Source organism: Salvelinus sp. IW2-2015, linkage group LG1 (genome assembly GCF_002910315.2).
Source record: "Salvelinus sp. IW2-2015 linkage group LG1, ASM291031v2, whole genome shotgun sequence".
In the NCBI taxonomy this organism is placed as follows: Eukaryota; Metazoa; Chordata; class Actinopteri; order Salmoniformes; family Salmonidae; genus Salvelinus; species Salvelinus sp. IW2-2015.
In genome coordinates, this window is record NC_036838.1 from 54822677 (window position 1) to 54832860 (window position 10184).

The 10184-nt window shown below is 44.9% G+C and overlaps 1 pseudogene; it reads left to right on the forward strand.

Moving 5' to 3' along the window:
• The window catches only part of LOC139027583 (V-set and immunoglobulin domain-containing protein 10-like 2), a 123250-nt pseudogene that overhangs the window by 33950 nt on the left and 79116 nt on the right, over nucleotides 1–10184 (forward strand).

Consider the following 10184-nt stretch of genomic DNA (forward strand, 5'->3'; position numbering starts at 1 on the left):
GGTCTCTCTGGATGGGGCCTGGTGGTGTAGGGTAGAGATGGTCTCTCTGGATGGGCCTGTGGTTGTAGGTGTGCTGGTCTCTCTTGGAAGGGGCCCGATGTGTGTAGGTGTGGTGCTTCTCTGGATGGGCCTGGGTGTTGGGGTGGTGCTGGTCTCTCTGGATAGGGACCTGTGGTGTTAGGGTAGAGATGGTCTCTTTGGATGGAGCCCGGTGGTGCTGTGTCTCTCTGGATGGGGCCTGGTGGTGTAGGGTAGAGATGGTCTTCTGGATGGGCGGTGGTTGCTGGTCTCTCTGGAGGGGCCTGGTGGTGTAGGTAAGATGGTCTCTCTGGATGGGCCTGGTGGTGTAGGGTGGTGCTGGTCTCTCTGGAAGGGGCCGATGGTGTAGGGGTCTGGTCTCTCTGGATGGGGCCTGGTGGTTGTAGGGTGGTGCTGGTCTCTCTGGAAGGGCCCGATGGTGTAGGTGGTGCTGGTCTCTCTGATGGAGCCGGTGTGGCGGGTGTGCTGGTCTCTCCGATGAGGGGCCTGGTGGTGTAGGGTAGAGATGGTCTCTTTGGATGGAGCCGGTGGTGCTGGTCTCTCTGGATGGGGCCTGGTGGTGTAGGGTAGAGATGGTCTCTCTGGATGGGCCTGGTGGTGCTGGTCTCTCTGGATGGATGGGGCCTGGTGGTGTAGGGTAGAGATGGTCTCTCTGGATGGGGCCTGGTGGTGGGTGGTGCTGTCTTCTGGAAGGGGCCGATGGTGTAGGGTGGTGCTGTCTCTCTGGATGGGGCCTGGTGGTGGTTGGGTGGTGCTGGTCTCTCTGGATGGGGCCTGGTGGTGGTTGTGGTGATGAGGTCTCTCTGGATGGGGCCTGGTGGTGCTGGTCTCTCTGGATGGGGCCTGGTGTGTAGGGTAGAGATGGTCTCTCTGGATGGGGCCTGGTGGTGCTGGTCTCTTCTGGATGGGGCCTGGTGGTGTAGGGTAGAGATGGTCTCTCTGGATGGGGCCTGGTGGTGTAGGTGTGGTGCTGGTCTCTCTGGAAGGGGCCCGATGGTGTAGGAAGGGTGCTGGTCTCTCTGGATGGAGCCTGGGTGTGCAGGTGGTGCTGGTCTCTCTGGATAGGGCCTGTGTGGTGTAGGGTAGAGATGGTCTCTTTGGATGGAGCCCGGTGGTGCTGGTCTCTCTGGATGGGGCCTGTGGTGTAGGGAGAGATGGTCTTCTCTGGATGGGGCCTGGTGGTGCTGGTCTCTTCTGGATGGGGCCTGGTGGTGTAGGGTAAGATGGTCTCTCTGGATGGGGCCTGGTGGTGTAGGGTGGTGCTGGTCTCTCTGGAAGGGGCCCGATGGTGTAGGTGTGCTGGTCTCTCTGGATGGCCGGGTGGTGGTTGGGTGGTGCTGGTCTCTCTGGAGGGCCTGGTGGTGTAGGTAGAGATGGTCTCTTTGGATGGAGCCTGGTGGTGCTGGTCTCTCTGGATGGGGCCTGGTGGTGTAGGGTAGAGATTGGTCTCTCTGGATGGGCCTGGGTGGTGCTGGTCTCTCTGGATGGGGCCTGGTGGTGTAGGGTAGAGATGGTCTCTCTGGATGGGGCCTGTGTTGTAGGGTGGGGTTGGTGCTGGTCTCTCTGGATGGAGCCTGGGTGTGCAGGGTGGTGCTGGTCTCTCTGGATAGGGCCTGGTGGTGTAGGGTAGAGATGGTCTCTCTGGATGGAGCCTGGTGATGCAGGTCTCTCTGGATGGAGCCTGGTGGTGTAGGGTGGTGCTGGTCTCTCTGGAAGGGGCCGAGGGTGACCAAATGTCCCGGACTGTGCGGGACAGACCTGCATTTTGGCCCTTTGTCCTGCAACCAAACAATCATGTCTTGCATTTCATCAACAAATTCAAACACCACTAATTTAGTAAAAAAAGGTTGATTTGTCCCGTATTTCAGTCAGACATTCCAACCTGTCTCTTGCAGTCAGGTTGTGCTTATGAAAAGATATCATAAGGATGTGGTAAGCCTACCTACTGGTGGTGTTAAACACTCAAATCGTGGTTCAGATCTGATATCCTGCGCAGCGCTACATGAGACGTAGGCCAGTGTCATAGGCCTATAGTCAACCAATCATATTTCTCAAATCCTTTCAGGCTGCAAAAAACACTCAAACTGGACAGTTTTATCTCCATCTCTTCATTCAAAGACTCAATCATGGACACTCTTCCTGACAGTTGTGGCTACTTGGCGTGATGTTTTGTTGTCTCTACCTTGTCCTTTGTGCTGTTGTCTGTGCCCAATAATGTTTGTACCATGTTTACTGCTGCTACTACCATGTTGTGCTGCTGCCATATTGTGTTGCTACCATGTTGTTGTCATGTTGTGTTGCTACCATGCATTGTTGTCATGTGTTGCTGCCATGCTATGTTGTTGTATAAGGTCTCTCTTTATGTAGTGTTGTGGTGTCTCTCTTGTCGTGATGTGTGTTTTGTCCTATATTTTTTTAAATCCCAGCCTCCATCTCCGCAGGAGGCCTTCTGCCTTTTGGTAGGCCGTCATTGTAAATAAGAATTTGTTCTTAACTGACTTGCCTATTTAAATAAAGGCTCTGATGAAGAGCTGCAAAAGTAAGTAAAATAGCCGTATTGGAGTGAAAGACACAGGCCTCAGGTCATTTGGAGTGAAAGTCACAGGCCTGGGGTCATTTGGAGTGAAAGACACAGACCTGCGGTCATTTGGAGTGAAAGACACAGGCCTGAGGTCAATTGAAGTGAAAGACACAGGCCTGGGGTCATTTGAAGTGAAAGACACAGGCCAGAGGTCATTTGGAGTGAAAGTCCCAGGCCTCAGGTCATTTGGAGTGAAAGACACAGGCCTGAGGTAATTTCTTAAAACTTGTGAGGCTCTCCATGCTCATTAGTTGCTCATTCAACATCATTGCTTCTACTTCACTCAATCCCATATTGAAAAGACTACCATCCTACATTACATTACATTACCTGAGACCAACCAGAAATATTTCCTTGCCCAAATATTTAGCTATTTTTATAAAACAGCAACATGTGGTCTCTCGTTTCTGCATCAAGAGTAGACTACGCTACAATTGCTTGGTCGGTGCAGCAGACTGCAGATTCCACAACACAGTGTGCCCTCAGGCCCCTACTCTACCACTACCAGATACAGTATCTACAGTACAAAATCCATGTGTATGTGTGTGTATAGTGCATATGTTATCGGGTGTGTGTGTGCGTGCGTGCGTGCGTGTGTGTGTGTGTGTGTGTGTGTGTGTGTGTGTGTATGCATGTGTGTGTTAAAATAAAAATGTAATTGTTAATCCATTATGTCTTTTATTGACATTTTGTTCGTTTTGGAGTCAGTACATTTCAGTTGATAGTTTCAGTATAGTTTTTGTTTTTCAAACAGGTTTATTAAAGGAATACTTCAGTATTTTGACAATGAGGGGCCTGAACATCACACACCACTGTACGACACGGGCCTGTACATCACACACAGCTGTACGTTACGGGTTGAACATCACACACAGCTGTACGTTACGGGTCTGAACATCACACACCGCTGTACAGCACGGGCCTGTACATCACACACAGCTGTACGGCACGGGCCTGAACATCACACACCGCGTACGGAACGGGCCTGTACATCACACACCGCTGTACGTTACGGGTCTGAACATCACACACCGCTGTACGGAACGGGCCTGTACATCACACACACGAGCTGTACAGCAGCGGGCCTGTACAACACACACAGCTGTACGGCACGGGCCTGTACATCACACCACAGCTGTACGTTACGGGTCTGAACATCAACACCGCTGTACGGCACGGGCCTGTACATCACACACAGCTGTACGTTACGGGTCTGAACATCACACACCGCTGTACGGACGGGCCTGTACATCACACACCGCTGTACGGCACGGGCCTGTACATCACACACAGCTGTACGTTACGGGTCTGAAACATCACACACCGCTGTACGTTACGGGTCTGAACATCACACACCGCTGTACGGCACGGGCCTGTACATCACACACCGCTGTACAGCACGGGACTGTACATCACACACAGCTGCCCCTAATATATTTAAGCAATAATGCACGAGGGGGTGTGGTAATGGGCAATATACCACGGCAAAGGGCTGTTCTTAACCACGACGCAACGCGGAGTGCCTGGATACGGCCCTTAGCCGTGGTATATTGACCATATACAACAAACCACCTACTGGTTACCAACGTAATTTGAGCAGTAAAAATAAATGTTTTGACATACTCGTGTTATACAATATACCACGGCTGTCAGCCAATCAGTATTCAGGGCTCGATCACCCAGTTATTAAATATATATATCTCTCTCTCTCTCAGGGTCTCCTTATGGTGAGCCAGTGTGTTCTGCTTATGCCACCGGGATGAAACAGTACCTGCTGCTGTCCTGCTCCTGGGAAGGTAACCACAACAACAGTAACAGCCACAAACAACCACCACAACAACAATACATATAATTATAATAATACTGTTCTTGTAGGTGGGTCTCCCATGGCTGTGGTGTGGTGGGAGGGGCCTAAAGAAGAGGGGAGGGGCCAGAAGTGGAGACTTCCAAGATCCTGGTACTTCGTTCTAACTCCACCCAGAATGGACAGGCCTACACCTGCTACGCCAAACACCCCCGGAACACACACACCAGAACCTGCAGCCTCAAACTGGGTAAGCACACTCATTGATAAGAGTAAAGAGTATGGCTGAACAATTGATAACAGTAGAGAGCTCAGTGGGACGCCGCTGGGTTTAACTAACAGTTTAATTGACTTGTACTGGGTTTAACTACCAGTCTAGTAGACATGTACTGGGTTTAACTAACAGTATATACATGTAACAGTCTAATAGACATGTACTGGGTTTCTTCTACCGAGTCAGAAACCCGGATCCGGGAGCACCCCCACCCCCACCAGTAAAAAGCTGAATAGCATAGCTAGCATAGCGTCACAAGTAAATAGTAGCATCTAAATATCATTCAATTACAAGTCCAAGATACCAGATGAAAGATCCACTTCTTGTGAATCCAGCAATCATTTCTGATTTTTAAAATGTTTTACAGGAAGACACAATATGTAAATCTATTGCTAACCACGTTAGCAAAAGACACAATTTTTCTTTGTCCACCATTTTTTCTCTCCACCAGTAGCTATCACCAATTCGGCCAAATAAAGATATTGATAGCCACTAACCAAGAAAAAAACTCATCAGATGACAGTCTGATAACATATTTATTGTATAGGATAGTTTTTGTTAGAAAAATGTGCATATTTCAGGTAGATCATAGTTTACAATTGCACCCACCATCACAACTCGACTAGAATAAATACAGAGAGCAAGTGTATTACCAATTTACTCATCATAAAACATTTCATAAAAATAGACAAAGCATAGCAATGGAAAGACACAGATCTTGTGAATTCAGACAATATTTCAGATTTTCTAAGCGTTTTACAGCGAAAACACAATAAATCGTTATATTAGCATACCACATGGCAAACGTTACCCAGCATGAATCCAAGGCAACGGGAGCGATAACGTTATGATCACCAAAATATATAAATTTTTTCACTAACCTTCTCAGAATTCTTCCGATGACACTCCTGTAACATCAATATTACAACATACATATAGAGTTTGTTCGAAAATGTGCATATTTAGCCACAAAAAAACGTGGTTAACAATGAGAATAGTAGCAAAACTGGCCTGAAAATGTCGGGCGCTATCTTTGGAGTGATCTAGTCTAATCGATAGCTAATCATAAACTTGACTACAAAATACAGGGTTGACAGGAATCGAAAGACAAATTAGTTCTTAATGCAATCGCTGGCTTACATTTCTAAAATTATCCTTACTGTGCAATACCGGGTCCGCCAAGCGAAGCTACACATAACAAAATGGCGATATATGCGTTTAAAATTTTTCAACAGAACAGCGATTTATCATCATAAATAGTTCTTACTGTGAGCTGTTCTTCATCAGAATCTTGGGCAAAGTATCCTTTCTCCGGTCTAATCGTCTTTTGGTCGAAAGATGTCCTCTTGTCCCGTCGAAATGGCCAATAACGTTCGGTATGTACAGGAAACGTGCCCAGCTCATGGAAGAGCGTCACAAATAAATGCCTCAAAATCGCACTAAACGGATATAAATTGCTATAAAACGGTTTAAATTAACTACCTTATGATGTTTTACACCTATAACAAGTAAAAACATGACCGGCGATATATTACTGGCTAAACCAAGGCTTGGAAAGGGGTCGGTCCACGCCCTTCATGCGTCCAGCGCAGGATCCAAAAGAAAGCTACTTCCGGTCTTTTCTGGTTTTATACAGGCCCTGATTGCGCAATCGACTCCATTCAAATTGTCACCACTTACTGACATCTAGAGGAAGGTGTAGGCAGTGTTTGTATCCTCATAGCATTCACAGGGACATTAAAACTGACCTGGGACCAGAGGCCAAGATTTCTGAAATCTCACTCCCTGTCAGGGAAAGTGCTGTAGATAGAGTTCTGTTCCACTCAGAGACATAATTCCAACGGTTATAGAAACTAGAGAGTGTTTTCTATCCAATAATAACAATAATATGCATATTGTACGAGCAAGAATTGACTACTAGGCAGTTTAATTTGGCAATGTCAAAAGAAGATAAGTGCTAACAGCACCCCCTATTGACAAAAGGTTAACTAACAGTTTAATTTACATGTACAGTGGTTCTTCCTTTAAAAGATGCGTCATACTGCAGCACAGCTTGCGGGCTGCCACAAAATTCTATGGCACGGTTTTTAAGTGTTAGCCATTGTTGCCATTAATGGTAGTTAGTGATAGTTTGTCCACCAGAGAGCATCTTTGAGAAGCTAAGTTATTGAAATGACTTGGAGCTGTAGGACTAAGAGTCAAAGGGAGTCTTGAATAGAACATACTATATGGGATAGCTTTTTAGAAATGTAGCTTATTTAATTTGTTGAAAATTATGATTTTTCTATTCCAAGAAAAAACTAAAATGCATTTCTTACTGTAGTCGATGTACTGTAGGCCTAAGGGTTTCCGTTAGGAAAATATGGCACTGTACAACGTGTTTCTATGCCAAGAAATCGAAAATGCATTTCTTACTGTAGCTGTGTTAGTGTAACTTTCTTATTGGAATAAAGGCCTACTTAAATATACAGTACATCAATCAATCACTCATGAATTTGTGCATGTCATCACACAGCATACAAGTCATCCATGTCTTTAAATACAGTCAAGCATTTTAGTTATAAAACTAAATAACAAAGGGAGCCTTGATTAATTTTACAATCATGGCTAAAGCGATGTAATTAATGGTTTCAGTTAGGAAAATATGACGCTGTACAACAGGACCGGTCGGGAGTAGGTCTAAAATACTAAGTGACTGCGAGTGAAGAGCAAAATAATCCTTACATTTCCACATAAAAATCTGATTGATTTATCAAGACCAGTCCCCATGCTCTGTCATTCAGTGATATTTATTCCCTATTGTCCTGCTGATAGTTGAAATAAACATCTGTATTTTGAAAGAGTATTTTTATAATTATTCAATTAACGAAAGCATAAATACTGTACAGTATATGCTTGATCTGACATTTTGCGGTTGCATGAGATTTGGAGTTAAAAATGTTAAACTTTAGAGTACTTAATACATTGCAATTTTGTGGGATTTTTACACCTAGCCGAGCTATTAGACTATCCTTTTGTAAATAAATGGAGGTATGAAGAGTCTGTTGTCCTTCTAATAGACCATCATGGAAACGTTGTTTGTAGAATTTATAGCCTGATACGCTTTTGAAAAACAAAATGCCTCCAGCTGTCCATCTCTACTGTAAATAAAAACACAGAATATCTAAGAGGCTTTTATATAATTATAATGCAGGGTTAATAATAATAATAATAATAATAATTCATAGTAGTATTCATTGGATAACAGATGGGCTCTCGGAACTCATTAAGAGGCGGCTTCTATATTCAATATAATCATTAATTCAGAAGGTTAAACCCATTGGTTTTAGTCCTGCAGTAGGTTATAATAATCTGAACATTGTGTGTCAATTCATAAACCATGTGCCATGGAATCGGTACATCGAAAATCTCTTCCCAACTATTTTGCAATACTATATGGCACAGCTGTCAATGTTTGGGTCCTGAAATGAAACTGGTATATATTTGTATTTATCAAATAAAATAAAATTTTATTTGTCACATACACATGGTTAGCAGATGTTAATGCGAGTGTAGTGAAATGCTTGTGCTTCTAGTTCTGACAATCCAGTAATAACCAACGAGTAATCTAACCTAACAATTCCACAACTACTACCTTATACACACAAGTGTAAAGGGATAAAGGGCCTTGCTGCTGTTCCAGTTTCAACTGTTCTGCCTGCGGCTATGGTACCCTGACCTGTCCACCGGACGTGCTACCTGTCCCAGACCTGCTGTTTTCAACTCTCTAGAGACCGCAGGAGCGGTAGAGATACTCTTAATGATCGTCTATGAAAAGCCAACTGACATTTACTCCTGATTATTATTTGACCATGCTGGTCATTTATGAACATTTGAACATCTTGGCCATGTTCTGTTATAATCTCCACCCGGCACAGCCAGAAGAGGACTGGCCACCCCTCATAGCCTGGTTCCTCTCTAGGTTTCTTCCTAGGTTTTGGCCTTTCTAGGGAGTTTTTCCTAGCCGCCGTGCTTCTACACCTGCATTGCTTGCTGTTTTGGGGTTTTAGGCTGGGTTTCTGTACAGCACTTCGAGATATTAGCTGATGTACGAAGGGCTAATATAAATAAACTTGATTTGATTTGATTTAAAGAATATGTACATAAATATATATGAATAAGTGATGGTACAGAACGGCATAGGCAAGATGCAGTAGATGGTAGAGTAGAGTACAGTATATACATGTGAGATGAGTATGTAGGGTATGTAAACATAAAAGTGGCATAGTTTAAAGTGGCTAGTGATACATGTATTACATAAAGATGGCAAGATGCAGTAGATGATATAGAGTACAGTATATACATATACATATGAGATGAGTAATGTAGGGTATGTAAACATTATATTAAGTGGCATTGTTTAAAGTGGCTAGTGATACATTTTTACATACATTTCCATCAATTCCCATTATTAAAGTGGCTAGAGATTTGAGTCAGTATGTTGGCAGCAGCCACTCAATGTTAGTGGTGGCTGTTTAACAGTCTGATGGCCTTGAGATAGAAGCTGTTTTTCAGTCTCTCGGTCCCTGCTTTGATGCACCTGTACTGACCTCGCCTTCTGGATGATAGCGGGGTGAACAGGCAGTGGCTCGGGTGGTTGTTGTCCTTGATGATCTTTATGGCCTTCCTGTGACATCGGGTGGTGTAGGTGTCCTGGAGGGCAGGTACAGTGGGGAGAACAAGTATTTGATACACTGCCGATTTTGCAGGTTTTCCTACTTACAAAGCATGTAGAGGTCTGTAATCTTTATCATAGGCACACTTCACCTGTGAGAGACGGAATCAAAAACAAAATCCAGAAAATCACATTGTATGATTTGTAAGTAATTAATTTGCATTTTATTGCATGACATAAGTATTTGATACATCAGAAAAGCAGAACTTAATATTTGGTACAGAAACCTTTGTTTGCAATTACAGAGATCATACGTTTCCTGTAGTTCTTGACCAGGTTTGCACACACTGCAGCAGGGATTTTGGCCCACTCCTCCATACAGACCTTCTCCAGATCCTTCAGGTTTCGGGGCTGTCGCTGGGCAATACGGACTTTCAGCTCCCTCCAAAGATTTTCTATTGGGTTCAGGTCTGGAGACTGGCTAGGCCACTCCAGGACCTTGAGATGCTTCTTACGGAGCCACTTCTTAGTTGCCCTGGCTGTGTCTTTCAGGTCGTTGTCATGCTGGAAGACCCAGCCACGACCCATCTTCAATGCTCTTACTGAGGGAAGGAGGTTGTTGGCCAAGATCTCGTGATACATGGCCCCATTGGCAAACTTAAAGACGGGCCTGGACTGCGCTGGCTTGAGCAGGGGGACCTTGCGTGCGCTGCAGGATTTAATCCATGACGGCGTAGTGTGTTACTAATGGTTTTCTTTGAGACTGTGGTCCCAGCTCTCTTCAGGTCATTGACCAGGTACTGCCGTGTAGTTCTGGGCTGATCCTCACCCT